The following is a 12,235-nucleotide window of genomic DNA, read 5'->3' as shown; positions in this document are numbered from 1 at the left end:
CTTCCTTCTCCTGCAGATTCACCCTTATTTAATTAGTTCCAGGAAAGACACCATCACACAGACCAGACCACATTTGTAATTGGCACAACACCCACTGGAGTCCACAGAGGTGAACCAGTTCCAACTGCATCAGGCCTTTACACAAACTGCTTAAAGTAAATTCAGCTCAGTGAAGAGAAAAACCGTGTAGTGCAGAAGCAACTGATTTTAATAGTATAGAAGGATTGATGGGTCTGGGAGAACTTGACAAAATTGTGTGAGATGCTTAAGTATAAAGTAGCATCATACACACACAGCTCTTTAGTGGCAGTCTCCACTTAGTCTCCTTTTGCTTCCTCAGAAGTGCAGAAAAGAGCACTTCAAAGTGCTGTTGTATTTCCCCCCCTTGTGAGTTTAATACATCGTTGATAAAGCCTTGGGTGAAAAGTGTTTGCCTCCTCCAGATGACAGCTGGAGGGGGTAGTTAGGACAGCTGCATTACAGTTCAGTTGTGTGCATGTTAGTCTCACTACAACAAGCTTCTTACTCTGAGCAGTGCCAGCTTGACTTACAGTAACAGCTTTCCAGAATCTGATTACTGAAAGCAGATAGCCAGAGAGATCAGAGTTCCAGGCTTTAAAGGTATTTGTCTTATTATCCTAGGGACACTGAACAGACCTTTCACTTCAGAAAGAGCTGTGCTGGGGTTAGGTCTTGACAGTGCTCACTGAGCTGTGCAGAGGTCACTTGAGGTGAAAATTATGAAAGCTCTAAATCTGCCGATAAAATTATATGGCAGGTATTAAGTACAAATGAAATGTGGAGTGGCACACATAAGAAGTGAAGATGACTGGTGTTCACACCATGGAACTTGAAGCTTTTACATAGGGGTAGGCAAGTATTTCTTTCCAGCATAATTCTTTACGCAAAACTTGTCAAGTGTATATTCTTAAGCAAGTGAAGCTATTTCTATGTACATTAATCTAAATAGTTAAACACAAATAATGTTTCTCTCATCCTTCCTCTGCCTCCTCACCCTCCCCCCCAGCCAAATCAATACGAGTATATGTATAACATTTTTATTTTATAAAAAGCAAGTCAACAAACCAATTTAAAACGTATTTATGAGTGTTAGATCATACAGCTACACAATATTTTTTTCAGACGTGTGTGAGGTTAGTTACATGACAAAGACCTCTTTTTCGCCCACAAATGGCTATCATAGTTCCTTTATGAGGGCATAATTTTGCCCCCAGAGTTTCTGAGTATGCAAAGGCTAATGCTAAATCTTTTAAATATCTCATTGCACTTTCTAGATGGCTAGGCAAAAGTATAAGTAGAAACATTGAAATTAAATATTCATTAATTATTTGCTGATGCAAATCTGGAGTCATAATTATTGCAGGCTGCTTTTAAAAACTGAGGCTTATACACTTGCTTCAACAGGGCCAAATCTTATGCACTTAGTGGGTTGCAGGCAATGAAGGACCACCTGGCTTTGAAACCACTCTGTAGCTGTTACTCAGCCTGTCATGGGAGGGAATGATAGGTCAAAATGAATAGTCAATTTACCTGTGCACTGTGATGCTCCTGGCAGGGAATGTGGTTATGGTAATGGTTGCACAACCTGTGTGGTCAAGGATACAGGATCCTGGGGCCCAGGCAGGGCATTAAATTTGTTATGTAACCCCAGACCACAGCTCTGCAGAAGCCCTCACACAAAAGAAAAAAAACCTTAATTTGAATATAGAGCCATAGAGCCAGGGCCTCTACTGAACAAGAAGGAGCTATTTGTGACAGACAGGGGGGACAGGGCTGAGCTATTCAATGAGTTTTTTGCCCCAGTGTTCCTGAACAGGGCTCAAGATAAGCTTCCTAGTGGGTTCTTAGATGGGTATCAGAGGGACACCAGCCTACCAACTGTCAACACTGACTTGGTGCAGAGTCACTTGGAAGGACTGGATATGTTCAAGTCAGCAGGCCCGGATGAGCTGCACCCAAGAGTACTGAAGGAATTGGTGGTGTCATAGAAAAACCACTGGCAAGGCTGTTTGAGCACTCATGGTGCTTGGGTCAGGTCCTGGAGGACTGGAAAAGGGCCCATGTGGTCCCTATTTTTAAGAAGGGGAGGAAGGAGGATCCGAGTAATTATAGACCAGTCAGTCTCACCTCCATCTTTGGAAAGGTCTTTGAAACGATTATGAAGGATAATATTTGTGGGAATCCAGTGTGAAAAATAATGCAGCTGGGAAACCAGCATGGATCTATAGCAGGTAGATCATGCCTGACCAATCTGGTTTTGTTTTATGACAGGGTCACAAAATGCTTAGATGCAGGAGAGAGGTGGATGTTGTTTACTTGGACTTTAGCGAGGCCTTCAATACAGTACCTCATCCCATTCTCATAAATAAATTAAGAGGCTGTGACATAGATATTTACATGGTTCAGTGGGTGGCAAATTGGTTCAGTGGGTGGCAAATTGGCTTAGTGGTCATACCCAGAGTAGACAAGTCAGTATTGACTTGGAAGGATGTGGGTAGTGGGGTCCCACAGGGTTCGGTCCTTGGACCTGTGCTCTTCAATATCTTCATCACTGACTTGGATGTGGGTGTGAAGCATACTCTGTCCAAGTTTGTGGGAGATACTAAATTGTGGGGTGAAGTGCACACTCCGGAGGGTAGAGAATGATTGCAGGCAGACCCGGACAGGTTGGAAAAGTGGGCAGCACACAATAGGATGCAGTTCAACAAGGCCAAATGCAGAGTGCTGCACCTAGGACGCAAAAATACACAGCACACCAAATGGCTGGGAAGTGACCCTCTCAGTAGCACAGAAGTGGAAAGGGATCTCAGAGTCATAGTGGACTCCAAGATGAACATGACTACTCAGCATGACAAAATCATCACCAAAGCTAACAGCACTTTATCGTGCATTAGCAGATGCATGACAAATAGAGCCAAAGAGGTGATACTTCCCCTCTGTGAAGCATTGATCAGACTGCAGTTGGAGTAGTGCGTCCAGTTTTGGGTGCTGTACTTCAAGAAGGATGTTGATAGACTCAAAAGAGTCCAGAGGAGGGCCACTCATATGGTTAGAGGCTTACAGGACAAGCCCTATGAGGAGAGACTGAGGGACCTGGACCTCTTCAGCCTCCGCAAGAGAAGGCTGAGAGGTGATCTTGTGGCCACCTACAGATTCATTAGGGGGACGCAGCAAGGGATTGAAGATACTCTGTTCACCAGGGCACCTCTTGGGGTAACAAGGAACAATGGTCACAAACTGACAAGACAGCAGATTTAGGCTAGACATCAGCAAGAATTTCTTCATGGTGAGGGTGGCCAAAATTTGGAATGGGCTTGCAAGGGAGGTGGTGCTCTCCCCTATGGCTGGATAGACATCTGTCTGGGGTCATCTGACCCTAGCACTCTTTCCTGCCTAGGCAGGGTGTCGGACTCAATGATCTGTTGAGGTCCCTTCCGACCCTAGCATGTATGTATCTATGAACAGACTTAGCCAAGGCTGGCTGAGCAGTTGGAGCAGGAAATAAGGATCTGTACATCTGTGTGGGTTGCTTTACCTACCACAGAAAGGCAGCCAGTTCTGAGGAAGAATGTGGCTATTGTTTAATAGTGTATTAAAAGCATTTTAACACAAGTTAGGTAAGAAAAGGTACTTCAACCAATGGAAAGTAAAAAGTAAATTTAAGTGGCAAAATGTAAATAGCAAGCCTGACTAGGGCAACAGGGCTATTACCCAGTCTGTGGTTGAAACTGTCATTGGATTTTAATAGCCCCTCGTGATCAGAGCTCTAGTTTTAGATTTTATCCATTAACAGCACTTTCAGGAACACAGTGATCCTCAGCACTGCCTCAGGGATTAATTCATTGCTGACTCATAGGCAGATGTTCCACATGCTGAATCCTCATAACCACTTCTTGCAGCAGCTTGAGTTTTCCTTAGAAACCAGTTACCCAGACAGTGACACGGTGCAATTCTGTCTGGCTTGTAAGATCTGTTGAGATCAAAATCTGAAATGATATGGACACAGGCACAGCTTGACATCAGGACTGTCTAACTTCTAAATGGCTGGGAGCCATATACTGCTTAGATCCTGTATTGTTGCCAACTCTCATGATTTTTGGTGTTCTTAAAGTCTACGCTTTGGGAATATGAAAAATGTGGCTCTTTCTTTTCTCTCTCGATATAAATATGAATATAGGTAAAAGAGCTACATTCTTCAGATTCCTGCAGCATAGACTTTAAGAACAATGCCCAAAATCATGAGAGTTGGCAATACTGGTCCTACTAACGTGAGCCACAGACTCCCGGACCACCCCTCCCCTATTTCCTGGGGACTGAGGCACTGGCCTTTTGTTTTCTGTATGCTGTGGAATTCTTTCCTCGTTTCCTCCTCCCAGAAGGAGAACTTGATCTCAGTCCCACCAAGGTGGAAATAATCTTTCTGATAATCAAGTAGGTCAAGGCTGTCCCACTTTGGTGTGGCTGGGGGCTGCACACTGGGTGGGCTTAGGGTTGCCATACCTCTGGGTTTTCCCAGACATGTCCTCTTTTTGAGCCCTCTGATCTCAGTCCAGGCAGGTTTTTTTAAATCTGACCAAATGTCTGGGATTTTGCTTTGCTCCACTGGTGGGAGTAGGGGAGGGCAACTGGAGGCAGCAGGGAACACAGACATACCTGCATGCAGCTGCAGAAGCGTGCGGAAATGCATGTGATGCTCCTTGCTGCCTCTGATCACCCTCCCCCTGTTCCCACCAGTGAAGTAAAGCAAAATCCCAGACGTTTGGTTATGGCAAAGGCTGGGGCAGTTTCAAGTTGGGAGTGAAGGGCAGCATCACAGCCCAGGGGGTCAGGATACTGTGGTTTGGGAGTGAGGGGTACTGACAGGGCCTGGGTCAGTGGGTTGGGAGTGAGGGACAGCAGCAGGGCTGGGGGCGCTGTGGCTTGGCAGTGAGGGGCAACAGCAGGGGCAGGGGCAGGACACCGGCATGTCACTTGCCCCCCCACCATCATATTCCCCCTGTCCCCCTGCAACAGGTGTCCTCCTTTTTGGACCTAGAAGTATGGTAACCCTGAACACTTGTACTTCTGATATTCTTTTTCCCCTGTCTGGTTATTGGACAGGTAGGGAAGAATGCTTCTCAAGTTGCTTCTCACTGTTATTTCTCACAGCACATCTTGCAAGGGAGAGAACTACAGACATACCATGGCAAACGTTCTAAACACACTGGAACAATTGTGTGGCTTTCAGCACACCCCAGCCAGGGCACGGCTTCTTTAAGCATGACTGAACTATAAAGCCAGTCAGCATAGGCTCTTCTCCACTCTTCCAGAACAGGGAAGCCAGGGAACAGAGTCTCTGAAGGAGGCCAAAAAGAACACAAATAATGCAACATCTGATCGAAAATCAAAGTATTCAGCACCAATTGTGACAAAAAAGCCTGCTTTGCTAGGAGAATTCTGCAGGTGTCCAAGAACATAGAATCCTTGGATCCCAGATCCTGAAGCCCCTGTGCCTGGCATTGCAGCCCTGTTGTTTCCATAGCCACTCCACTTCCCTATCTCAGAGAATCAGGGTGCTGTTGTGTAATAACAATCATTTTATTTGTAGATGGACCTTTAGGCTAGAAACAGACATTACACATAAACTGGTTGAAGTGATCAGAAACTGGTTTAAACTTGTAACAGAACAGACATTCAGTCCCCATAAACCAGTTTGAAAATGGCTGAAACTGGTTTGAGATAAACATGGTTGAATGTAGTATCAGACTTAACTGATTAGGGTCAAACCAGTTTATTCAATGTCTGTCCCAGACCCCTTCCTGGTTCAACTTAAACCAGAGTCCCCCAGCATCCCAGATGCTTTGTAGCCCTGGGCAAGACTCTCTGCTCCAGAGCAGGGTTGGCTCTGCTCCTCTGCTCCCTAGCTGGAGCTCCAGCAGAGACTGCAGGCACAGCAGCATCTGCCTGGCTTCCTCCTGCCCCACTCCCTGCTCAAGTAGGGATTCCTCCCTATGAAGGAGTGAAAGAGAGTAAACAAAAGTCCCAAGGTGACTTACATGCTGGGCAGAGGAGGTCAGGAGAAGAAAAGCAGCTGGCAGCAAAGGACAGAGAAAGTGAAAGCAAGCAACACTTACAGCATGGACGGCCAGCAGGGCTGCAGCTGGAGGCCGGAAGGGAAGAGAAGCAATTGCTACATTTCCGGAGCAGCATCTCACTTCAGATTGGAGGAGGGAGGCCGCTCAGAGGTTTTTCTGGCCCCGGAGAGGGTCAGAGGGCAGTCAATTCCCTGCAAGCTGTAGAGAGAGGAGTGGCTGAGCGGCCTGGCAGGCAAGTGTTGCAAAACTTGCAGGAGAAATGCTGTGGGTGTGACCCTGAGAAGGAGGCAGGCAGAGACCTGCACACACACAAGGCTTCTGATAATTCCTGGAGAGGAGTGACATCTGAGGATCTGGGGGAGAAGTGAGAAAAATTGCTGTTTCAGGTTAGAGCCTCGCTGCACATGGGAGAGAGTAAGCCAGGGCAGGCCTGTGCAGAGCAGTGACTGGACTAACTGATATTTTTTGTTGTGAGTGGGACATGAGAGCCTGACCCCAAGTGAAGGGGACATGGACTGAGTCTGACGAAGAGACTGAAAGCAGTTGGGTTTTGCTTTCTCTTTTTTGGGGATATTTGAATGCAGGCCCAGGCCAGCCCTGGAAGGGTGTGAGCTTAACCAAAGCCAACAGTCACCCTGGTGGCTGAAGGCAAAATAATAGACCAAAGGCAGCATTAAGATCTGGCTGTAGAGAACTATGAGTGCCATCTGGAGAGGCTAGGGTGGGGTAAAGGGGAGGTTTGGAGCCCCACAGAAGAAAACAGGGATTGAGACCAGGTAGGATCACCTTGGGCATTGCCTCTTAGCAATATAATATCATCAAAGTCGTGGCAGGAGAGAAATATAAGACGAACTTCCTGGCAGACCAGGTGATCCGAAGCTGAGGTCCATCCTCTCACTGCCTGTAGGAAAATGAGCTCAGGGCAGTGGCCCTACAACATCTACAGTCATCACACCCCCGTCCCCTCTCCCACAGCACGGACTGTAGCCAGTAGGTGGTATGCTATCTTAGGGGTTGTCAACTGGGCATACACATATTCCTGGGGGTACTTGGGACAGCCCCAGGGGATACACGTGGTGGCACAGGAAAGTGGTGCACAGTGCTTAGGGCTTTTTGGAGGTAATCAACAGGTCTTCTGGTAATGTCCCTCAGTTCCTTCCTTGGAAAAAGTTGTTTAAGAACTAATGAGCTTGAACTAATGAGAAAGGCTTTTGTTTTCTTGATGGGGTGCTAAATGTTCTGTAACCAACTCCCTGCTGGCCTGGTCAGGAGCGGGGGGTGGGGGGAACCCTCCGAAATCAGAGCATCCTGCCAGGGCCTGGCCATAGAAGTCAGGTTGGAAGGGACCTTGTAGATCTTCAAGTCTGACCCCATGCCCTCCTTCAGCTCAGTATTATGGAAGGGAAGGGAGGGCTGCTCTAACACCCCCTGGCTTCTATCCTGAGTCACTACAGGCATGTGTTGGCATTTCCTCAGTGCAGAGGAAACGTCTGTATGGTTACCAGGGCTGTCCCTGCCGTGGGTGCAAATCAGGATGACTGCCCCAGGCCCCACACTTTGGGGGGCCTTGTGGAGCCAGGTGGAGCAGCCGCAGCAACTTCGCACTGCTGCCAGCTTCACGTTCAGCTGCTCAGCCCCCACCTCCTGGTTCCCCCCCACTGCTGAATCCACTGCTAGCTTCCTTGCATCTGGGGGCAGCATCCCACACAGGCTGATTTGCCCTGGGCCCCACACACTGTTTGGGTTGTCTCTAACAGTTACAAATGGGTTCAGCCTAGCCAGGTTAAACTAACTTGCAAAGATTGAACCAATTCAGGCTCAGGCTTTTTGAATGTCTGTCCCTAGCCTTAGGGATTGGAGGCAGCAGCCTTGCAAAGTTGTTATTCTGGAAAGGGGGGCTGCAGAAGCAGCAACCAGTCCTGCATATGTGGCTGCCCTCCCCTGCTCCTGGCTTCCTGCTGCCCAAGGATGGGCACTGCGGGGACTTTTTCAAAGTTCCCAAATCAGGTAAGACTCCCCCTGTCCCATTCTTGACACTCCTGCCCTTCCCTTCCCCTCCCTTCATGCTCAGCAGCACCTCCCTTTCATTCCCCTCCTCATCCTTTTTTCTTACACTTCTGGGCTAAAGAAGGAGAGATCAGTAGTGACATCAGGCAGTCCTGACAGCTCCTGCCCCTCTCCAGTTGGGGCTGTGAGGAGTGGCTGAGTGGGGAGCCAGGCTCCAGTAGATGAAACCTACTTTCCAGGCTCCATTAGCATCAGAAAGGTTTGCCATTCCCTGTGCTTGCCCCTGGACTGGTAGGGAACAGTTAGGGGCTCAGAGGGGGATTTTGCTGATAGTCCACTGCATAGCTCTGCTGGAACAAGGCATAAACCATTCTGCAGCTCCCTTTACCTCTGGGTCAGCTGGAGGAAGTGGCAGTTGTGGGTAGGAGAGTAGGAGTGGGGAGGAGAGGTGCCACTGAGCAGAGAGAGAGAGGGAGGAAGTTCTGAGAGTGGGAGGATTCTTTACCTGCTTTGGGGACTTGTTTTAAGTTCTCAGGTGCTCCCACACCATGGTCCAAAATGGGAGTGCCACCACACCCTTCTGGATCCATCCCTGTACAATCCCAGAAAGAAAATCTACTTGCCTGTTCATTACCATGTTGCAAGCTGCATTGAAAATCTTTGTGATGCATTATTTGCCCACCTTTTGGGTGAAAGGCCAAGGAGAATTGTATAAAACTGGTCTGTTGCATAGTTTGGCCAGCAGAGTTCTCAAGCAAGAAAAACCTCTACCCACACCAGCCAGGGAAACCATGTAGAATTATGGTAAAAATAACAAAATATAATCATGCTTGCAGCAGTCAAGAGTTCCTCAAGAGTGTGAAGGAGGTGTGACCATTAAGAATATTCAAACTTGAGAAGAGGATCTCATGACTACAGAGATATTTCCAACGAGGTAACAACCAAGGGCTGGATTCAGTGCTAGGTCAAGGTAGTATAACTTTAGGTACAGGCCTCATAGTGCTAGAGACACTTCCAGGAAAGGAGTTTGTGACATTGTAAAAAAACTCATAATCATGGTGGGGTTCTTCTGGGATCTTTGGGACTCTTGCAACAAGGTGACACAGCTCTAGAATAGTTATACTGACTGAGAGGGACATATCAGAGGTAGAAGTACTGAGTGAATTAATCTCTGGGAAACCTCCACCAGCAGGAGCTCTATGGAGTCCCCGCCTCTCATTAAGCCTCTTCTTCTTTGACAGATCAAACGGGAAAGGTGGAAGTGCATAGACAGCATGCCCGTTGCCAAGAGTGGACTGCCCTGTGGAAAAGGATCCTGTTGGTGTGAGGTGCAATGTGCACTTTCTATTTCAGTGTAAGTCATCTTCCACAGGTTTAGCATGGAGCAATGGGAGATAACCTTTTTTGACAAGCATGCCACCAATTAGCCCTGCACCCTCCCCAAGTGCCACTCCAATCCCCTTTCCATGCCTAATCCGATGTTCTGTCTTTTGTTCCCAACCCTGTGCTCCCTACCCAATCTACTGCTTTGCTTTCTGCTCCCTGCCTAATCTGCCATTGTGTTGCCTGTTCCCTCCCCAGTCTGTTGCATGCCACACACATAAGCTACCCGCTACTTGTGACCTGTGCTGTGATTTGGCCACCCCTCATGTGGCTCATGGTTTCATATGCAGCAGGTTCAAATCATGTTATAATTCAGTCTTCATACTGCTATATTATATGTTGCCTAGATAGTGAAAATGGCAGCATAGACAGGGCTTGAGGCAAAACATAGCTTAGAAATGAAAGTATATGAATCTTTCACACCCCTCTGAGAGGTATATGATGATAAGCCATTCACACAGTAGGAAAGCTGTAAAAGGTGAACATCTGAGCTGATGGATGGGCTTGAATCAATCAATACATTCAATCCATCCTTATTTATTGGTGTAACCAAGCAAACATACAAACAAGCCCAGGAAGAGGAACATCAATATATTTTAAACTATGTTTCACAAGTCTGACAAAAAAAGAGTCCTGTTGTCTGGACAGAAGTGAACCACACAATGCCTTATCTTCTTTTGCTAAGAAAACTAAGGAAAGATAATAAGCTATGAAAACTTCTAGAACAGCTGACATCAATAATATACCACGTATACCTTATCATTTTAACACTTCAGTCATTAAAATGAATACCAATAATATTACACTGCAGAAAGGCACTATTTCCTAGACTGCTACTTTATGTATGGTCTTGTGCACTAATAACTTTAAAACCAATGTATAATTGTAGTTCAATAACCATAACAATATATCATTAAACACTTAGAGTGCGATTCATCCTTGCACAGAATCAACATGGGGCCCAAAGACAACTCCAGTTTTATTTTAGCCTGTCAGAAATCTGTGCATTTTTCTGCAAGCAGAAAATAGCAGTGGAGAAAGTAGTACTTTTGTTTCAAAAAGTTTATTTATTTATCAAAAAAAGCAGAAGCAACAACTGTTCTTCAACAACAGTAGTCACAGCACAAGTGGCTTGTATTCTTTATCCATCATTCTTTAATGGCATTTATATTAACATCTACAAAGTTTATTTTTGTTGAACCAGTCCTATTATCTGTGATTTTGTCTGGATAGTAAGAGACAGGAAGATATGGAAAGGATAGCTTTGCACCAGTCTTTGGTGAACCAAAAACATCAGACCTAGCCAGATTTTTAAAAGGCCATACTTTATAGGTGCTTTGACCACAACTTCATAACTGTTTCAGAACATGATCACTTTAATGCCTTCTCTATAGATTTGGTCCAGGATATTTACTACTTGTACTTCCTTTTTGTTTCATGAAATATTGATACTTTCCTACCATTCCATTAGGTGATGCTGCCATGCAGTAATATATGTCTGTTCTTCATTTACTGTGCTGCTGGGAGTTGAGAGCTCTCAGCCTTTCCTGAGCATGCCCCAAGGCCCTGATCTAACTCCCATTAAAATGTCCGAGAATCTTTTGATTGACAGCAGTTTCAGTGCACATTGGGAGCCTGAAAGGCAGTTTGCCACGGTACAGGGCAGGGTTTATGTTCTGAATCATGTAAATGCCACCCCAATTGTCAAAGCAGGTCTTAACAGGACTTCAGTTGGGCATAGGCTTGTGCTGGTTCTCTTTGCCGCAGTGATTTTCATCCTAAAGTCCTGGTTAAGTGAAGGAGTCAAGCTTGTGTATAATCTCATTGAAGTCAGTGGGAATTAAGCAAGTGTTTAATGTTAAGTATAAGAGTACTTCACTGAATAAGGATAGACTGCTGAACTGGAGCTTTACTGAAAAGGTTTTAAGAGGGGCTCTTACTGCCTGAAGCAACTGGTTTGTTCAGTAACTTTTGCCTTGGTCTAGTGCAGTGGTTCTTCAGCAGTGGGTTACAACACCTGTGTGGGTCAGGAAAGGCCATCAGGGTGTCACAAGGGTTGAAAAGTTTAGTACAATATAAAGCAAAGAGAAACCTAAATCCACAGTTCCTGCTCATCTTTATTTTTTATGGGCAAAGGTTTTCTGTTAACCTCTCAAAACATATACCAAAACAAATCACACAGGTTTACCACTGTAGTCATGGATTCCTGTTTTGCTCTGACTTGTAGGAAATACATTAAGTTATGAATATTTTTTTATTTCAAACAAAAGATTGCAAAATATTGGTTAAATGCATTCATTCAGCAACACCGATTCTTGTAACTCTTTGTAATACATTGATTTATAGCAGGGGTTGACAACCTATGGCATGCATGCCAAAGGTGGCACGCGAGATTATTTTGATTGGCACCATATGGGCTGGGGCTGGGGCTGGGGCCAGGGCTGGGAGACAGCTGGGGCCAGAGACACTCCCATGGGGGCCACCAGGGCTGGGGCTGAGAAGGCAGCCAGTGGCTGGGGCTCTGGCGGGGAGGCAGCCAGTGCCAGTGCTGCTCCTGCTGGGGCTGTGCATGCCGTGGCCAGCGTGGCATGGTGCTGGGCAAGGCCACCCTCCCATGGCTCTTTCCCTTCCCCCCCACCTCTTCACCCCACAGACTTTCCCACCTGGGGTCGGGGGTGCCCCCAGATCCTGCCCCAAGAGCTCAGCCCTGGTGCTCGGCACCCTGGTGCTGCCCCTGTCCAGGTAGGATG

General features: G+C 46.5%; 1 long non-coding RNA gene across 1 annotated transcript; it reads right to left on the bottom strand.

The window, feature by feature from the left end:
- Positions 1 to 1,084: 1,084 nt before the first annotated feature.
- LOC149873373 (uncharacterized) lies at positions 1,085 to 6,310 on the bottom strand. The gene is made up of 3 exons (XR_016439859.1): positions 6,135 to 6,310; positions 5,203 to 5,356; positions 1,085 to 4,007 (listed from the first exon to the last, which is right to left on the bottom strand). It is a non-coding gene; the product is annotated as an uncharacterized LOC149873373 (long non-coding RNA).
- Between the last annotated feature and the right edge of the window lie 5,925 nt (positions 6,311 to 12,235).

The sequence above is a fragment of the Crocodylus siamensis genome, chromosome 1 (genome assembly GCF_052110815.1).
Source record: "Crocodylus siamensis isolate JL-2025a chromosome 1, ASM5211081v1, whole genome shotgun sequence".
In the NCBI taxonomy this organism is placed as follows: domain Eukaryota; kingdom Metazoa; phylum Chordata; order Crocodylia; family Crocodylidae; genus Crocodylus; species Crocodylus siamensis.
The sequence above is the reverse complement of the archived record's forward strand: the minus strand, read 5'-3'. Positions and strand labels throughout refer to the sequence as shown.